This window comes from Mus pahari, chromosome 17, assembly GCF_900095145.1.
Source record: "Mus pahari chromosome 17, PAHARI_EIJ_v1.1, whole genome shotgun sequence".
Taxonomy (NCBI): domain Eukaryota; kingdom Metazoa; phylum Chordata; class Mammalia; order Rodentia; family Muridae; genus Mus; species Mus pahari.
In genome coordinates this window covers 51,079,690-51,096,401 of record NC_034606.1, presented here as the reverse complement: position 1 = coordinate 51,096,401, position 16,712 = coordinate 51,079,690, and the positions used below count along the sequence as shown (strand labels likewise).

Genomic DNA, 16,712 nt, shown 5'->3' with positions numbered 1-16,712 from the left:
AGGAAGGAAGGAAGGAAGGAAGGAAGGAAGGAAGGAAGGAAGGAAGGAAGGAAGGAAGGAAGGAAAACCAAAGCAGGTAGAGGTCTCTCCCAACCTGATACTGACTCCCTTTGTTCTGGGAATGGCCAGCCCTGTTCCTGATGCTAGAGACTGCAGAACAGGAGGGTGGGGGAACTGCCAAGATGCCGAGGCAATGGGCGCCTGCATGCAGGAGCACACGTCCCCGGGGTGGGCACAGGCTACCTACAGGCTGAGCTAAGTAGGAAGCATGCTTTTACATGGAGCTCTTGGCTCTCCGAGGGTTCCCTCAAGAGGGTTCCCCTGTCTAAGATTCTGCGGCTCCTCAGAACCGGGGCCAGCTTCCCCATTAAGCTTCAGCAAGCAGTTGAGAAGGGAGAACAAAGGCAGCCCAGTCTGCCCCCACCCGGATGGAAGCATGGGAGGCCGACTACCATGGGAGTTCAAGCTCCGTCTCCTGCCCAGCTCCGCAGTCCTGTTGAGCTGTTTACACGGACACTGAAGGGAAACCCAGGATGTATAGATTCCCCCCAAGTAAGGGGAACCAGGGGGGTCTCCTCCTGGTCCCACTGCTCTCCTTTGGGCCCCCTTAGGACCCTCAAAAAGGTGAACTCTTCAAGCTTCAGAGGGGAAGGACCAAAACCTAAGCTCCCAGAGATAGCTTCTGACTTTCCCTGCAAACATGCCCCAGGGACTGACATCTGCCACGCCCACATCGGCATCCCCTGCTGGCTGGAACCTTGTCTTACCCTCCCCAGGGTGACCACATGTCAACAAGAGGTGCAAAGACCCTATTTCCAGATGAACATGAACTCGGAGGACACTGTTCAACTCCACACAACCTGACTTACAGAGAGGAGGCCTGGGCCAAGGCTGCCTGGGGCTCCCCACGCTCCAGGGTTGGGCCTCCATGCTGAAAGCGGGAGCATCGCCCACCAAGCCGACTGAGCCTTGCCTGCTGCCTCCCCGTGTCCAACTGACCACTGTCCCCAGGCCATGGAAAGAAGTGACTCTTCAGACTGTAGCCTGGCTGCTATCCCCACAGCAGGTCCTTCCCCTGCATCCGTGGGAGCCCTGTACACCCCAGTACCCCGCCCCACCCCCGCCAGAACTCTCTGTAGCTACCTCACAGCTTTTCCCCCTGTGCTGTCAAGGTCTGTGTGGTGACCCTTCCTGAGATGGGATCCCTGTGCTGGTTCCCTTGGTGCCACCGGGTCCTCACGTGGGCGCTGCGCGCCTCCTCAGACATCTCCCTGGACTATCCCAGACTCTGCTGCCTTGACTAACTAACATGGAGGGGAGTATGTCTTTCTCTCTGGATCAAGACAGCGCCAATATGTGCAGGTGCTACTGGAACTCAGTGCCCCGCAGTAAGTCACAGACACGGGCAGGGGACAGACACGCAGACGAGTACAATCCACCACGCCATCAGCTGTGCTGTCGGCTGGACCATCACTGCACCTCTGTCTGCAAGGAGGCTTGCTTAAACACAGCCCCAGCTACAACTGGTCAAGGACACAGTGACTGCCAGCCTCAGAGCTGATGTGGCACCAAAGGCTCCGAGTGAATGGTGCCTGCTACCCAGGTTTTGATGATCTGGGATCTGTAGGCCCTCACAGGGCAGGACAGTGGGTGCTCTCCGCTCTCCAGGCTCCCCCAGCTCAGGTGGCCTGCTGCCAGTCTCCCGGCCCCTTTCTGCAAATGTGCCCTGGAGTGCCATTGCACACCGTGCTGGAAAGCCAGCTGAATGGCTCCCAGACACACAAAGGAGGCAGTGTGTGAGAAACCCCGGACCTGGGAACCACAAAGGGCTTTATTTCCCTTTCCAAGCTCAAGACTTAAAAAAAAAAAAAAAAAAAAGCAAAAAAGCAGCTGGCAGCCTTAGCCCTTGGCCCGGGGACAGCACTGGCTCACCTTCCTGCAGCTGAAAACTCCTCTCTGAATTCAAAGTCGGACTTAGGAGGCACACCGGTCTGTAACCCACGACCCACAAGCTGAGGCACAGCTGCAGTCTTCAGCCTTCCTCATCAGTAGCTCTCCCACAGATCCCCAGATAAGCCACATCCTCTTTCCCATTGGATGCTAACCCCTGCTCCTGCCTCACAATCCCAGGGGTCCCCAGCTGCCAAGCAAAACTGAGCGGCCTGGCCCTTGGCCAAGTCTGTCTTCTTGGGAAGGTGGCCCCTAAGCCTCGAGGACATGAAGGGGGTTAGACTTCCCATGGTCGGGCGGCCACATCAGAAGATGTTGTGAAACACTGTCCCCTGGGTGGAGTCGCCATTATCATCTTCGGCAGAGCGGCTGGGACGACTTGCAAGAGACCCTCTGCTCACCTTCCCTCTCTGAAGAGGGTGGAGAGGGTCACTTGAGTGACCCTCCCTGCACACATCTCTAGTGATTCCGTCTCTCTAAGGGATTCACGTCCAAGCACATGATCCTGTAGTCTGTGGCGGCGTATACAAAGTAAGGAAGCTTAACTGAGGAAGACTCCTATGCAGCCATGGAGAAACAGCCATCCATCTTTGCTGGATTCAATTCCTAACACCCACACTGTAACTGCAGTCCTGGGAGGATCTAACGCCCTCTTCTGGCTTCTAGAGGCACTGAAGGGACAGGGTGAATGGATATCTATACAGGTAAAAACACTTATAATTTTTTTTAAAAAAAGAAATAAGAAAGCAATGATAAGACCAAGCACACAATGCCTCTGCTTGTATTCAAGCTTCCGGCTCATGGATACTTTTTGGTGACATGTCCCCTTGAAGGTCACCCACATACCCTTGCAGGCAGCGCCCCTCCCCCTCACTCTCCAAGTAAGACCAATAAACTCCTTGGTTCACCAGATTGGACTTTGGTGAAACTGTTATTTTGATGTGTTGTTGGTGGCTTATCTGGGGTGAGCAGATATTCGTCTATGCCTCTCCAGAAGAGCTGGACAGCAGCTGGAAGGGAGGGGTTGGAGCGACAGTGGATTCCAAGACTCTGCATGGTGAATGGGGTGAAGCAGGAGACACAGGTTCCAATCCGTATCCCAACCCTACCTACGCCTTGCTAACTGCTTTTGCAGTGGCAGACACAAGCACCCCAACACACACACACATACACAGCTACCAACCAACCTGTCTCCCTAGACCAATAAGCATCCCCAGGGCCTACGGTGTTACCCAAGATCCTGTCCATTCACTCCCATTTGCCCCTGGCCACTGTCACTGCAGCACCAGGTCTGGGATGTTGGCTCAGACCTGAGAGTGTCCAGGTCTACCCAAGCTCTAGTTCATCTGAGAGCCACCTCCTGCACCCTAGGTCCACACCATGGTCCTGTAACCTGGACAACTGATGCATCTGATTGGGGGCCTTAAATGTTAAGCTCGCTGTGTTGTAGGAGATATGTCACTGTGGGCAGGGGTTGAGATTTTAAAAGCCCATACCATAGAGGGTTGATGGTGCATGACTTTAATGCCAGCACTTGGGATCTCTTTGAGTTCAAAGTCAGCCTGGTTTACATACTGAGTTCCAGGACAGACAGAGCTACATAGTGAGACCCTGTCTCAAAACAAAACAAAACAAAACACCCAAAACAAAACAACACACACACACACACACACACACATACACACACACACACCATTCACAGTTAGCTCTCACTACCTGGGATCAAAATGTATGCCGTCAGCTCCTGCTTCAAGACCATCCTGCCTGCCTGCTGCCATGTCCCCCACCGTGATGCTCATGAACCAAACCTCTAAAACCAGGAGCCCCAAATACAACATTTCCTTTGATCGTGGCGTTTGTCACAGAAAATGAAAAGTAGCTAAGGCAGGTCATGCCACTTCTTGAGGATCTGGGATGAATCTTACCATCCTGTGCCTCCAGTGCCAATGTAGGGGCAGGGCCACATCTGCAAATACCCTAGCGGCAGGGAAACAGGAGCTAGGTTTGATCACCTTCCACTGGATTGGCCCCAGCCATGTGGTATGGTGGCAGGGACAGCCTCAAGCCCGCAACCTTGGCTGTGTGATTTCAGTCACATGACTTCTCCATGCCCTGGGTTCTTCTGCTAAAAGATATAGCGAGTCCCTAACTCACATGGCCGTAGGGGGTAACCTGACCCAGCACCGGAAGGACCCAGCACCAGAAGGACCCAGCACCAGGTCTGGCCAGCAGTAGGCACAGTAAGTAGCAAAGATAAATATCTACTTTCCAGAAGAAGACACAAGTATCTTTCGCTCCCGTAAATCTCCGTCACGGAGCCACTGGGCACTATGGTGGCCCTCCCATCTAGCAGGGGATGGAAGAGAGAAGAGGTGGTTCTGAGACTACCCTAAGTGTCTCCAGGAGCTTCCGAGCAGCCTCAGTGGGGAGGAAGTGGGGGGAGACACAGACCAGGCATCAGGGCAGAGGGACTCTGACACTCAAAAATATAACTGTGTTTGAAGACAGGGAGCAGGGGGCCACTTTAAGGAAGCAAAGCTTCTCCAGCCAGTCACAAGCCACCAAGGTCTTTGTCCCCTCCTGCGGGAAACCCTCTGCATTCTGTCACTGGGTCCCTCAGTAGCTCTTCAGGGTTAAGACTGGAGTGAGTTCCTAGAGCCAACCAGTCCTGGCCTCCAGGACAATATTCAAACCCTGCACACACGAAGGCCATCTCCAGGTGACCTGGCTTCTGTCCAGGCTCACTCCACAGAACCCCAATCAGATGCACCATGACGTTGGGACTACAGCACACTTAGAGATCCTGGCACCTCCCCCAGGCCCCTACAGTTCCTGAACCTCCTTCCTCCAACCTGCAGTGAACACAACCCTCCCTGGCAATGTCAGCAAAGCAGTCACAGTTGGAATGTTGTTGACAAGCACAGTCACTCCAGGACTTCTATCCTCAAGTCAGAAGGCCAGCATCTCATTTGTTGGTCCCTTCCTTAATCCATGAGGAATGGAACAAGCTCCCCAACCACCCATCCCCATCCCACCCGCAACACATACCAGAGCTCCCTTAGTTCCGGCCACCATGCTGATCTGACTGATAGCTGGGGGAAATGAGGCCTGGGAAGGCAGGCAGGGTAAGAGTTAAGACAGCAGCAACACACACAGAACTCCGAGCCCAGACACCCTTCCCAGTGTAATGTAGCCCGCAGGTCCCTCTGCCTTTGAGACTGAGTGGGGATCTAACAGAGTAGCCACACACAGCTTCATTTCAGAAAACAAAGCTTGCAGGGAAAATCCTGTATTCCAGCAGGTAACTGAGCAAAACCTCTATTACATAAGTGACTACGTTCAGCAATGGGAAACCCACGTAAGAACTCCTCACTGGCAAAACACTCTTTCCCCAACTCCAGCCATCCTCAAAGCAACCAGGACAGTTGGAACCAATGGGACGTCGGCAAGGAGAAGCCCTCTGCAGTTCCTGGATACAACCTGTCTCCCTGCCATGGCCCCAGCCCACATTCCAGGAAGCAGAATGTGGCACCGTCCTTGATCTGAAAGCACGCAGCCTGCTGCGGGAACAGGGCTCCGCAGATGGTGCTATGGGAAGCCCACTGGCCAGGTGGGACGGGGGCCATCTAGTCCCTGTCCAACTGCCTGTCGCAATGCCAACAGGCATGGTTATGTGCCAACAAGTATTTAAAAACCCGGCCAAAACAGGTAGCTGCACATACCTTCCGTCCTAGATCACTGCATCTGTGAAGAGAAACTCCCACACGAGTCCTGGGAGTTACTGACCCATTAAATGGTTGGACAGGCCTGCATGAACCTCAGCCCCATGGCCAGCACTAGGGCTCTGCTTTCGGAGGCCCGGGGAACACGTCACACCCGCTAGGAAAGGAGCGGGGCCAGGTGGGAACTACATAAATCCAGGCCACCCAGAGACAGAGGAATCCAGTAAGAACTCACACACTGCCACTCACCGTCGTATCCCACCCGAGAGGCAAGAGAACCTACAAGATCCTCATCAGCTATGGGCACAGAGAGGAAAACCAGCTGTGGAATGAATGGTCACAGTGCCCAGCAGTGGCCAGGGCCGTCCCTTGTTCTCCCAACCAAGCATACAGTACAGAAGATGTCATAAGATCTACATCAGCTCAAAACAGGACAGTCACTTGAGAGTTCAGTCAGAGGCAAGTCTACCTAGGATTGACCAGTGCCTTCTCAGAGATCAGCTGGCTCTTCTACGCCTGGTGGCAAGCATATGTCTGTCAGGCACCTGATCATCAATGAGGCCTACAAGGACACCGGATCAAGTGCTACCACGAGGAGACCTCTGCATAGGCTTTTCCATGTTCCCAGGGCACACTAACAGGAAAACTGGATCCAGTGGCTGGCGGGCCTGGCCGGCTTCACAGCATGGAACTCCCCGGGTATGTGGTGAATTTGAAGCACTCCCTCCTGCAAGGGTAGGGGGAGGTCCCTGAGATCCGAAGCTAATCAAACTTACTTACAGAGTTCAAAAGTTAAAAGGCTTCACACACAAGGCCCAGAAAAGCAACAGGAGTGGAGACTTTTCGACTGGCCAAGCTGTCTGCACCACACAAGGAGTTCCCAGCTTTTGATCTGAGTCATCACCGTGCTGAGGTGGGCTTTTCAGGGATGCGGATGGCTTTGAGTCTTCTGTAAGGAACCCCAATAGATTCACTGGTTCACTACGCTAGACCTGTGCGCAATCATTTCTTTAGTTTACTGTCCGGGCCCTATCTGGGATGGATAGAGGTTTGTCCGTGTCTCTTCATATACAACCGGACATAAAAGCTCCCACCAGGTGAGCCAGGGGGGAGTTCAGAAAAAGTCCAGTGAATCCCTAATTGAACCTGACTCTGGCTTTAAATAGCTTCCCAGCAGAAGAGCCCATGAGCTACCAAACCAGGTTCCTTCCCTCCAGTCACTTCCAGTTTTCTTAGCTTGGCTCAGCTGACATCAGAGGCCATGCCTGAGACTCTCACACTGATCGGATAAGCCCTGAATGTGTACCGACTGGCACTGCCAGCACAGGACAACTGCTATCAAATATTTTATGACTAAACCAGTATTCGCCAGGGAGATGGTTCCTGCCAGCCTGGCAGCCCTCGACCCTGACCCTTCGGCACCCCTCACTTGTAAGCCACTGCTTTAAAACTCAAGTCTCAGCCAGGTGGGTGGTGGCTCACACCTTTAATCCCAGCGCTCAGGAGACAGAGGGATGTGAATCTCTGAGTTAGAGGCCAGCCTCTGCTACAGAGTGAGTTCCGGGACAGTCGGGGTTACACAGAGAAACCCTATCTCAAAACCATAATAACAAAAACCAAACCAAACCAAACCAAAAAACTCTCAAGTCCCATAGATAGGAGAAAAATTGAAAAGCAAGTTGCAAAGCCCTCTGGGTACAACTGAAGCCGACAACCCAGGCAATCTGAAAGCTGTGTGTTGCGATCATAGCTGTCTTAAGGCAGAGTCTTCAGGGTAGCCCAAGGGCAAGGTGGTAGGAAGACACATGTTCCTGGGAGGGCTACAGCCTGAGAGGGTATCATGGGAGGATATCCAGCCAGTCAGTAAAGATGAAGTGTGTGAGTGGGCCACTGCTCAGGAACATTAAAGACACTATTAGGTGTTTTGGGTGCACCTACTATGTGCCAAGCATGCTGCTTTTATTTATTTATTTATCTATTTATTTATTTATTTAAATCATCCTTGTTTGAGACAAGATCTCATGCTGGAGCCAAGGCTGGCCTGTAATTCACTATGTACCCAGGTTAGCTCCAAACTAGCAGTCATCCTCCTGCAGCAGCCTCCAGAGTGCCAGGATTGTAGACATGGGTTTTAGGTATACTTGATAAGGAGAGGGTGATATTGCTGGAGCTGTGAATGCTGGACTCAGGAGGGAGAAGTGTCCCTAGCCTGAGGGACAGACAGTGACGGCCCAGGACATCCCCACCGAGGTAAAAAGCCAGCTGGTGGATATGCAGGGAAGGCAGTGTGGCCAGTGTCCTCTCACCAGAACAAACCAGAGAGGAAATGGCAGGGCAATCTTATTAAGAATCATCTCATTCCAAGCACAGTGTGGGGCGCCAAGTGACCTGTGACTCAGAGAGGGGACAAGGCGGTGGTCAAGACTCAGGAAATGAGCACAGGTTGTGGAGATGGAAACCAGCAGGCAGCTCAGGGTTCATCTGGGAGGCTCTGGTCCGACTGCAGCAGAGGTGGCAGGAGTTGGTCACAGGTAATTAGCCCCTCCAGCCTTCAACGATTCAATGCCAGCCACACTCCCCTGAGGACAAGCAACCTGCTTGGCACTTCCCAGGACACACCTCAGTGAAGCCCTTGGACAGCAGCTGGATTCCTGGCTCCTCATCTCTGTCTCCAGGCGTGACACACACTAAGAAAAAAACTCTGGAACTTTCTACAGTGATTACAGAGGCCTTCCTTTCTTAAGAGATGAAGAAACAGGAATCAGGGAGGAAAGATAGAGCCATCACATGGTAGAAGATGGAATCTGGCCTTGTTGCTCTAGTCCCCTTCTGGGGCCCCCGCCAAGATGTGAGCCTGGGAACGAGGCAGGGCGAGTGGAGGGACTGAGGGGCCTGTTTCCAGGCAGTTGTGCTGCTGCTGCTGGTGGTGGCAGTGTACGTGTGTACACGCGTTGTGTGTGCACAGTCACAACGACAGGGGATCACGGAGAGCAGCAGGAAGACAGTCAGTCCCTCCAAGACTGAAAAGACCCAGTGAGCTGACCTCTGAATCCACGTACAAGAGAATGGAATCAGCAGTCAGGGCTGAGGTGTCCACAAACCTCTGCTCAAAGCACCTACCGACGCGCACCCTCGGGCTGTCCCATCATAGCGGACCCTGTGGAGAGCTACAGCGATGCAGGTGCCCCTCTTCTCTGTCCTCCTCGTCGTAATTTTTCTAAGTGAGCGTGTGCTGTGGATGCTGACGTGCAGTGGGGCGGTCATGGACGTTCCTCAGTAAGTTAATAAATATCTTTAAAGTCTTTTTTGCTTTAACTTCTGGTACGAGAGGCAGCCATCAACACAACCCACATGAACGCAGCCTGGAATGTCTTCAGCACCCAAAGGCTGTGAGGGAACCAAGGTGGAGGTGGGGACGAAGCAGGAAGGAGTGGGAGGCGGTGGGGGCGGAAGGCAGACTCAGGCAACCAGTGGACAGCCCGCCTGTGACCTCTGACCTGCCACCAAGTCTTGGAGGACCGAAGCAGGTCCTACAGGGAGCTATATCCAGGCATAATCTGGAAGAGGAGCCAGGTCAGGAGAGTCTCGCTTTAAGAGAAGGTCAGAGGAGACCCAGAACACCATTCCTATCACAGGGCCAGCTAGAGCACCCATTTCCTTTCTGGTCACAGCCAGAAACAGCCTTGATTCATTTCTAAGTTTGTAGGACATCGGGTCTGTAGTCTGCCTCACTAACCTAGCGAGGACCTGAAGGTCACAGTCCAGGCTGGTGGGTGGCTCCTTGTATAAATGTCACAGTAAATGTATTGTTAAGAAGGACACAGCCCAAGATGGCTCGGCAAGTGGTCCCTGTCCACAACACCCACTGACAGGCAGAGCCTGGGAGAAGCTGGTACCCAGGGGCAAGGCAAGGCAAAGGTGGGTGGGCGTTGGCCTGGAGGCCAGCAGGTGGCTTGGGCAAAACCAGATGATGCCAGCGTAGAAACTGAGGGGGTGGAGCGTGTCAGGGGCAGGTTCCTCCCTGCCCTGACCAGAGGTCACTGTGCATAAGGGCTGCTGGGAAGGCGAGACACAGCTGGGGCATCTCAGAGTTCCTCAACGACCCAACTTTATCCTCATGCATCTACCTGACAGAAGTCACTACCTCATCGCTTCTCGGACTTTTGGCTAAGAACCAGTGTAGAAGCCATCACCCCATTACAAAGAAACAGAACACAGAGAGCCCCAGCAAGACGAGACAGTGCCCCGATCCTAGTCAGGGATCCAGGCTTCATCACCACAGGCTCATGGCCCTGTGGACCTTCCGCCAGTACTCGTGAGCCTTTGCCTTCCCCAACATGAAGAGCAAGGGTGGAGACCCAGTAGGGCAAGGGGCCCCTCCAGACATCTTCTGGTCATTGTCAACATCACACCATCCGCACACGACAGTAGACTGACGTTACACTGTCAGCCAGCCCCATACAAGTCCTGTCTCCAAACATGCACTAGTCCCAGGACCCCTGCTATGCACACCTGCCTCTTCCTGCCTCCCTGTGCAAGGCCTCTCTTCCAGGAAGTCCTCCCTGACTCCCACGGTTCACGCAAACCTCTTATCCTCAGCGCACAGCAGTCCAGAGGTACCTGCATGCCTTTGTGGGCCTACACACCTGTATGGCTTACCTGTGTGAGCTCGTACCCCTGTACTCCCGTGTGGGTTCACTTAGCCACAAGGACCTGCTCAAATACATCTGTTCTCCAGCAGTGAGCTCCCTTGTACACCCTTCCCTACTGCCTGTGCAATGCATCTCTCCAAGGCCCCACATCCAGCATTCTCCCCTCAGTGAAGACCAATGATATCCATCAGGAATGTGCTGGACAGGCTCAGGATGCAGCCCCCAGGTGAGAGCTCTGGGCAGCCACTTAAAGAACTGTTACTGCTGGTGGGGGCCTACGATGGAGGGCCTGGCTGTGGCCAGCCTTAAGTAACTTACTGGCATGAAACAGTCAATTTCCAAAACCTTTTGAGGAGAATATTTTATGACTAAGGGGCAGGACACATCCACAGATCCTCGCCCCCCCCCCCATTGCCTGTCACAGGGTGCTTTGGTCCATAAATCCCCTGCCTCAGTTTCCCTATATCCCAATAAAATTAGAAAATAGAACTCGGTAAAGAACAATGGGTTTGTTCGGAGTTAATTAACAAGAGGGACAAGAAAGTCTAAACCCCCGTACATGTTATCTTCCCATTTACAGACAGTTTTGAGGCAAAGGCCAGAATGTATGTATACTTGGGCAGAGACAGGCTAACGGATGGCCCTGTTGTGTGGAAAAAGACCCCTGCATTCCGGGTTGCCACTGGCATTGCTGTTCTGCCAGAGTTGTTAACTCATATCCAAACCAAAGGAAAGAGGGCATTAAAGATTCCCCAGTTTAAAATAATTGTGGATTATGGCATGTAAGGTCCCCTCCTGCCCTGAGCCTGGGTCTTTGTCCCTTGGCCCCTCTCCCTTGCTAAGTGTAGCGTGCAAGTCTTTTGTGTCTTCTGTGTAGATCAGCTCCGGCTCCCATTCCCACATGCCTGTCACACACAGACGTGAAAAGAAGTGAGGGGTGGCCATGGGACAAACTCTTCTGAAACTGTCTCCTCTCCTGTCAGGGCTTCGGTGACACTTGTTTCACAAGCAGCAAGCTTCCCAGGCCAGGTCCAGGTGACAGAGAGAAAGGTCGCTGGTGGCCAGACACAGCTGGGAGGCTCACTAACTTGCTGGCAAGAAGAAACCCCCTGCCCCGCAATGGGGAGTCCCTACCAAGCAAGGCCTATGAGATGCCCACCCGTGCCTTTCTCCAGCAAAGCCAAGATGGTATAACCCAGAGGTGGGTGGGGCTACTTTACTGCAAGGGACTGTTGGGTGGTACATTCCCGGCTTCCCCAAAGCACAGAGTCTTGTTTAGAAGATCAAAGTTCACTGGCTAGTTTGGGTTCTCAGGTAACCCTACTCCAGGCGATATTAACTCTCTAACAATGAGAATATCCAGATGGGAAAGCCAACAGCCAGCCAGCTCTGCATCAGTATCCCAGAGTGCACAGCTCCCAATGTACCCAGCCCCACACCCCCACACAGCTTAACAGGAGAAATGCCTGCCCTGGGCCCCTACGGGCACAGTTCTCCAAGGGTCTCCTGCTTGCATGGTCTGGATTCTCTTAAGGTCTTGGACCACACAGACCTGACATCACAACACCTCAGCGGATGCTAAGTCCACACCCTGACCTCCCCATGTCCGTCCCCAGCATTTTCCATGCACCCCTCCCCCAGTCCCAGCCTGAAAAAGTCCTCAGGGCTGACAAGGGCATCACCTCGAGAGCTCCCGAGTCTCCTGAGTCCACACAGCTGTGGACTTGACTTTCGGCTCCTGTATCCAGGTCAGGTATCCCCGCTCTCCAGGAGCTCAGAGCTGCACCAAGGCCGTGTTTTACCGTAAGGTCCCCTAGTCTACAGTCGAGGGCTCCCTTGCTTTTGCAACGGGTCCTTGCCGAGAGCTGACCCCACACAGCTCAACACACACCCAGAGCATCCATGAGCCAGGACTCAACAGCTGGCAAAGCCTATGTCATATCCTGTCGCAGAGTTCCAAAGGAATGGTGGAAAAAGCCTCTCCCAGATCCAGGCCGCAACATCTGGACCATGTCCTGAACCTTCTACAATTAGAACACACCGACCAAAACCAATGTAAGCCTCTCTTCCCTCCGCGACCAACACCTCCACACTCCGCTTTCTCTCCACACACCCCACTGTCCCCTCCTTCCAACAAACTCATCCCTCAGCTCCACTTGGGCAGCAAGAGAAGCCCAAACATCTCAAGAGTCACCCAAGTCTCACCAGAAAAAGGCCACCACAGGTGAAACTCTGGTAAACTAAATTGAAAATCAATAAATGCATCTGACCGGAACAGACCACTCTCTGCTTTGAAAGGTGACGACAGCCAGAGCCCTGTGTTAAGTAAAGTTGTTGCAAACAGTAACTTCAGATTTAAAAAAAAAAAAAAAATAGGGCTGGAGAGATGGCTCAGTGGTTAAGAGCACTGACTGCTCTTCCAGAGGTCCTGAGTTCAAATCCCGGCAACCACATGGTGGCTCACAACCATCTGTAATGAGATCCAATGCCCTCTTCTGGGGTCTCTGAAGACAGCTACAGTGTACGTAGAATAATAAATAAATTTTAAAAAATAAATAAATAAATCTTTAAAATAAAAAAAAAATAGTTCACTTGTTTTGTCCTAATGAAAATAAGAATATCAGCTGAAAGGATTTTCAAAACAGGAGAAGGGCGGAGGAGATCTCGAACACTCAAACTCACCGCACTGTCTCATGTCCACAGGCCTCGGGGCTAAGACCGATCTCTCCCTGGGAAAATCCAAGCTCCGAAGCATGAAAGTCCGACTGATACATGGCCGTGCCTCCTGGCATGTCTCCCTCCACAATCACACCACCCCTCCAAGGCCACACCTGGCGCCTGGCGGAGGCCTTCCCTCTTCACGGGACAGTGACAGCTCCCGCGGCACAGCCACTTCACAGTCCTCCAGGCCAAGGACCCAGAGCTCAAAGGTCTGGCCCTGAGTCCCAGGGGTGGGCAGGTCTCAAGAAAGCAGGCGTGAAGACCTGGCTGGGCCGGATGAACAGGTTCACAAGAAATGTGGAGAAGGGAGGCTCCTGCTTTTCCACCAGACAGACAGACAGACAGCAGCTGAGTCAACTGTGAAGCAAGGGAACTTCACGGAGGGGTGGTGGGGTACCGTGAGGGAAAGGTCCCGGGATGAAAGAGAACCCTCACCTCCCAATTCCAGAGGCTTAAAAACCTCCTGCCTGCCAGTTAGTTGAAACAGAAGACCAAAGGCAGGGCTGGACACACATACCCTAAAGCCAGAGAGGCACCCGCCTCCACCCACAGAGGGCACGGGTACAAAGCCACGTCAGGCTTCACAGGGTCCTATGTCCATGGTCCTACTTCAGGTTGGACCAGGTGTCAGCTGTCATCGTGCCGCATGTACACCTGCAGAAACTGATGCCTGACTCAGAGATGCCACCTAACTCAGCTAACTGCATCCCCTGGCCTTCCAAAACACAGCTCAAGTCCCTCCACACCGAAGGGTAGCAAGGAGCTGAGTCTGGCTGCCATATCCTTCCTCCTCATCAGTCTGGGCAGAGACAACAGAGAGAAACTTCAGTGTAGTGGCCTCTGACTTCCCCTCGAGGTGCCAGCCTGGGACCATGACAATGAGTGTCCATGAAGGGAACATCTTCCACAATGTGCAGGCTACTGGACGGAGGCTGTCATCAGGACGGTGACATAATGAAACCTCCTGTGTAACTCACAGCCAGCTCGTGCCCACTCCTGACATTCACCTTCTTCACCCCCTGGATGAGCAGTGGGGTGGTGAAGGTAGTGAAAAAGGGATCAATTGCAAGCCAGGAACCTGAAGAACCCAGAATGCAGAATGAAATACCCACGGGTCCCTAATGAATCATGTGTCTCTCAACCCTTTATCTTGCAGACAGGGTAGCCACTGTGCCATGTGGTATAGCTTTGTGATTCTCTAAATATTTCTGCCTTGGCCTCCTGACAGGACACAGATATTCCCTTCACGGCTGGGAAGGGGCTCTGGGAGAAGCCAGGGGTATGGGACAAGAAGTGGGGGTTCCCCCATGGCTGGCAGAGGCTGGCCAATCCCCCTCAAGGGTTGAGCTGCCTAAAGCAGAAGCCACCCCCTCTCAGAATCCATAATTCTCTTCCCTTGAGACCCCAGTGTCCCTAAAGGCCACTAGTCCAGAATATCAGGTTCACAGACGGTCATGGATGATAAAGACGGGGTTTGAATGAACTTTTTTTAGGGAAGACACAAACAAACGTCTGTCCCCAGATATAGTCCCAGGGACAGATCGAAGTACTATGCCACCAGTGTCCAACTTGATGAACCAATGTGTTTACTAGACTCACTCACAGAACATGGGTGACCCCCAAACACCACTCAGCATGGATGGTGACCTCCACAGCTGCATAGGTGGAACCCCACCCCCACAGTTACCCCTCCAGTCTCAATATCCTACAGCTCCTTCCCAGACCCCAAGGCCACATGCAACTAGAGCAAGGTCATACTCAGGGCTGGCTGGGGAGCGTAGGAGAGTGGCTGGAAACTAGGGTCCAGTGTCTCCGCACTCCCTTCTGTACAGGAATGCCAACAGTCGGTGGGCCCTGCCTCAGGGGTTTCTTGCAAGTTATCCCTGCTACTGTCTGAAGATAATAGCTGTTATACTCAGAGAACAGTGTTCCATAAGAGGGGGCCATGCAGGTGTGCATGTTGCAGGGGGTGTCCCTGTCTCATGTGGCTTTAAAGGGAGAATCATAAAGCAGAAAGCCAGAGTGGAAAGCCACGTTTGCTTTGGGAAGCGGCTCTGTTAGTGAACACCCCCCCACCCCCCCACCCACCCCCCCACACACACTCAAGCCGCCTGGACTGCTTGCTCCGGCTGCAGAAATAGAGAGGCTCTCCCGTGAACTTGGGTCACTTCAACACAGGGAAGGGGACACTTTCTGGGCCTGATGCTGGGGGAGCGTAGACCGCTGCATCTCTTCCTTCTCGGTTCCGTGGCTCTGTTACCTGTAGCAGGCAGGCACAGGAAAACGGAGCGCAGAGCTAGGTTCACGCGGAAAGGTCCGACTCCCTGGTGTCTACACACATCATCAGGAGTCTACAAGATGGTCAAAGTGGGGAAGCCTGGGAGCCTGCCTACTCCCTCCCAGACTGGCTCCCTTATCCCTCTACATTTTGGGGGTCTCAACTTTCCCCTAAGGGGAAAAAGTTCCCAGGGGATTCTGTCATCAGAAGAGCTACAGCCTTCTGTCCCATGATTACCGACCTGTGCCTAACTCTGTTTTGCCTTCTGAGAAACCTGCCCTGCTTAGAGCTACCTGCAGAGTCTCCCCTGACCCAGAGACTATCTCATCCTCTGCTGGGAGCTCCAAGAGACCTGGAAGCCTCCCGCTGACCCCTCACCTACCCCCTTATGCCCCAAGCTATCTACTCCAAGTACGTCTGCACATGTCTGGCTCCTCTACCTGCAGGCCTCTGCACCTGTCCCGGTCTAAAAGACGCTTCTCTTCCCTAAGCCAGCCAGCCCTATCTGAGGAGAACACCTTTGCCTTCCTCCAGCAGGAAGAACCAGAGAGTGGAGGCAGCCAGGAGGGAGAAAAGCATGCCAGGCAGGCACCAGGCTCCCCAGACAAGCTGTGGATGGCGGAGGTGATGTTGCAGAAGGAGGCCAGAGCTTGACTCTAGGTGACTTCTTTGATGTCTCTGCCTTGTATGTGTATAGGTAGGGTCTCTCAACAGATCCCAGAGCTCACCAATTTGGCTAGTCTGGTCATCCAGCTTGCTTGAGGGCCTGTCTCCGCCTCCTGTACACTGGAATCACAGGTGAGTTCCAAACCCTCTCAAATTTATGTGGGTGCAGAGGTCCAAACTCCATCCTTACACTTGTACGGCAAGTACCTTACCCTACCCACTAGGCCATCTCCCCAGGCCCAAATCAATCTCTCTCTCTCTCTCTCTCTCTCTCTCTCTCTCTCTCTCTCTCTCTCCCTCCCTCCCTCCCTCCTTCCTTTCTTGTTTTTGTTTTTGTTTTTGTCAAGACAGGGTTTCTCTGTCTTGTTTAGCTGTTCCAGAACTCACTCTGTAGATCAGACTGGCCTTGAACTCACAGATATATCCACCTGCTTCTGCCTCCTGAGTGCTAGAATTAAAGGCGTGTACCACCATACCCAGCCCAAATCTCTTAAAGACCTGCCCCACCACTCCAGGCAACAGGGTTCACCTCCATCTGCCCTATGTGCACTCCTCAGAGGGCAGGAAGGGGGTCGCCATCTGCTCTCACAACTGCACAGACGCAGACCAGCAGGAATGAGACAAATGAAAGACAGTAAATGGTGCACACCTTTAATCCTGGATTTCTGAGTTCGAGGCTAGCCTGGTCTACAAAGTAAGTTCCAGGACAGCCAGGGCTACACA

General features: G+C 53.1%; 1 protein-coding gene across 4 annotated transcripts in view; it reads right to left on the bottom strand.

Moving 5' to 3' along the window:
• Positions 1 to 16,712, bottom strand: part of Gramd4 (GRAM domain containing 4) — a 76,389-nt gene that overhangs the window by 45,600 nt on the left and 14,077 nt on the right. The window lies entirely within an intron of this gene.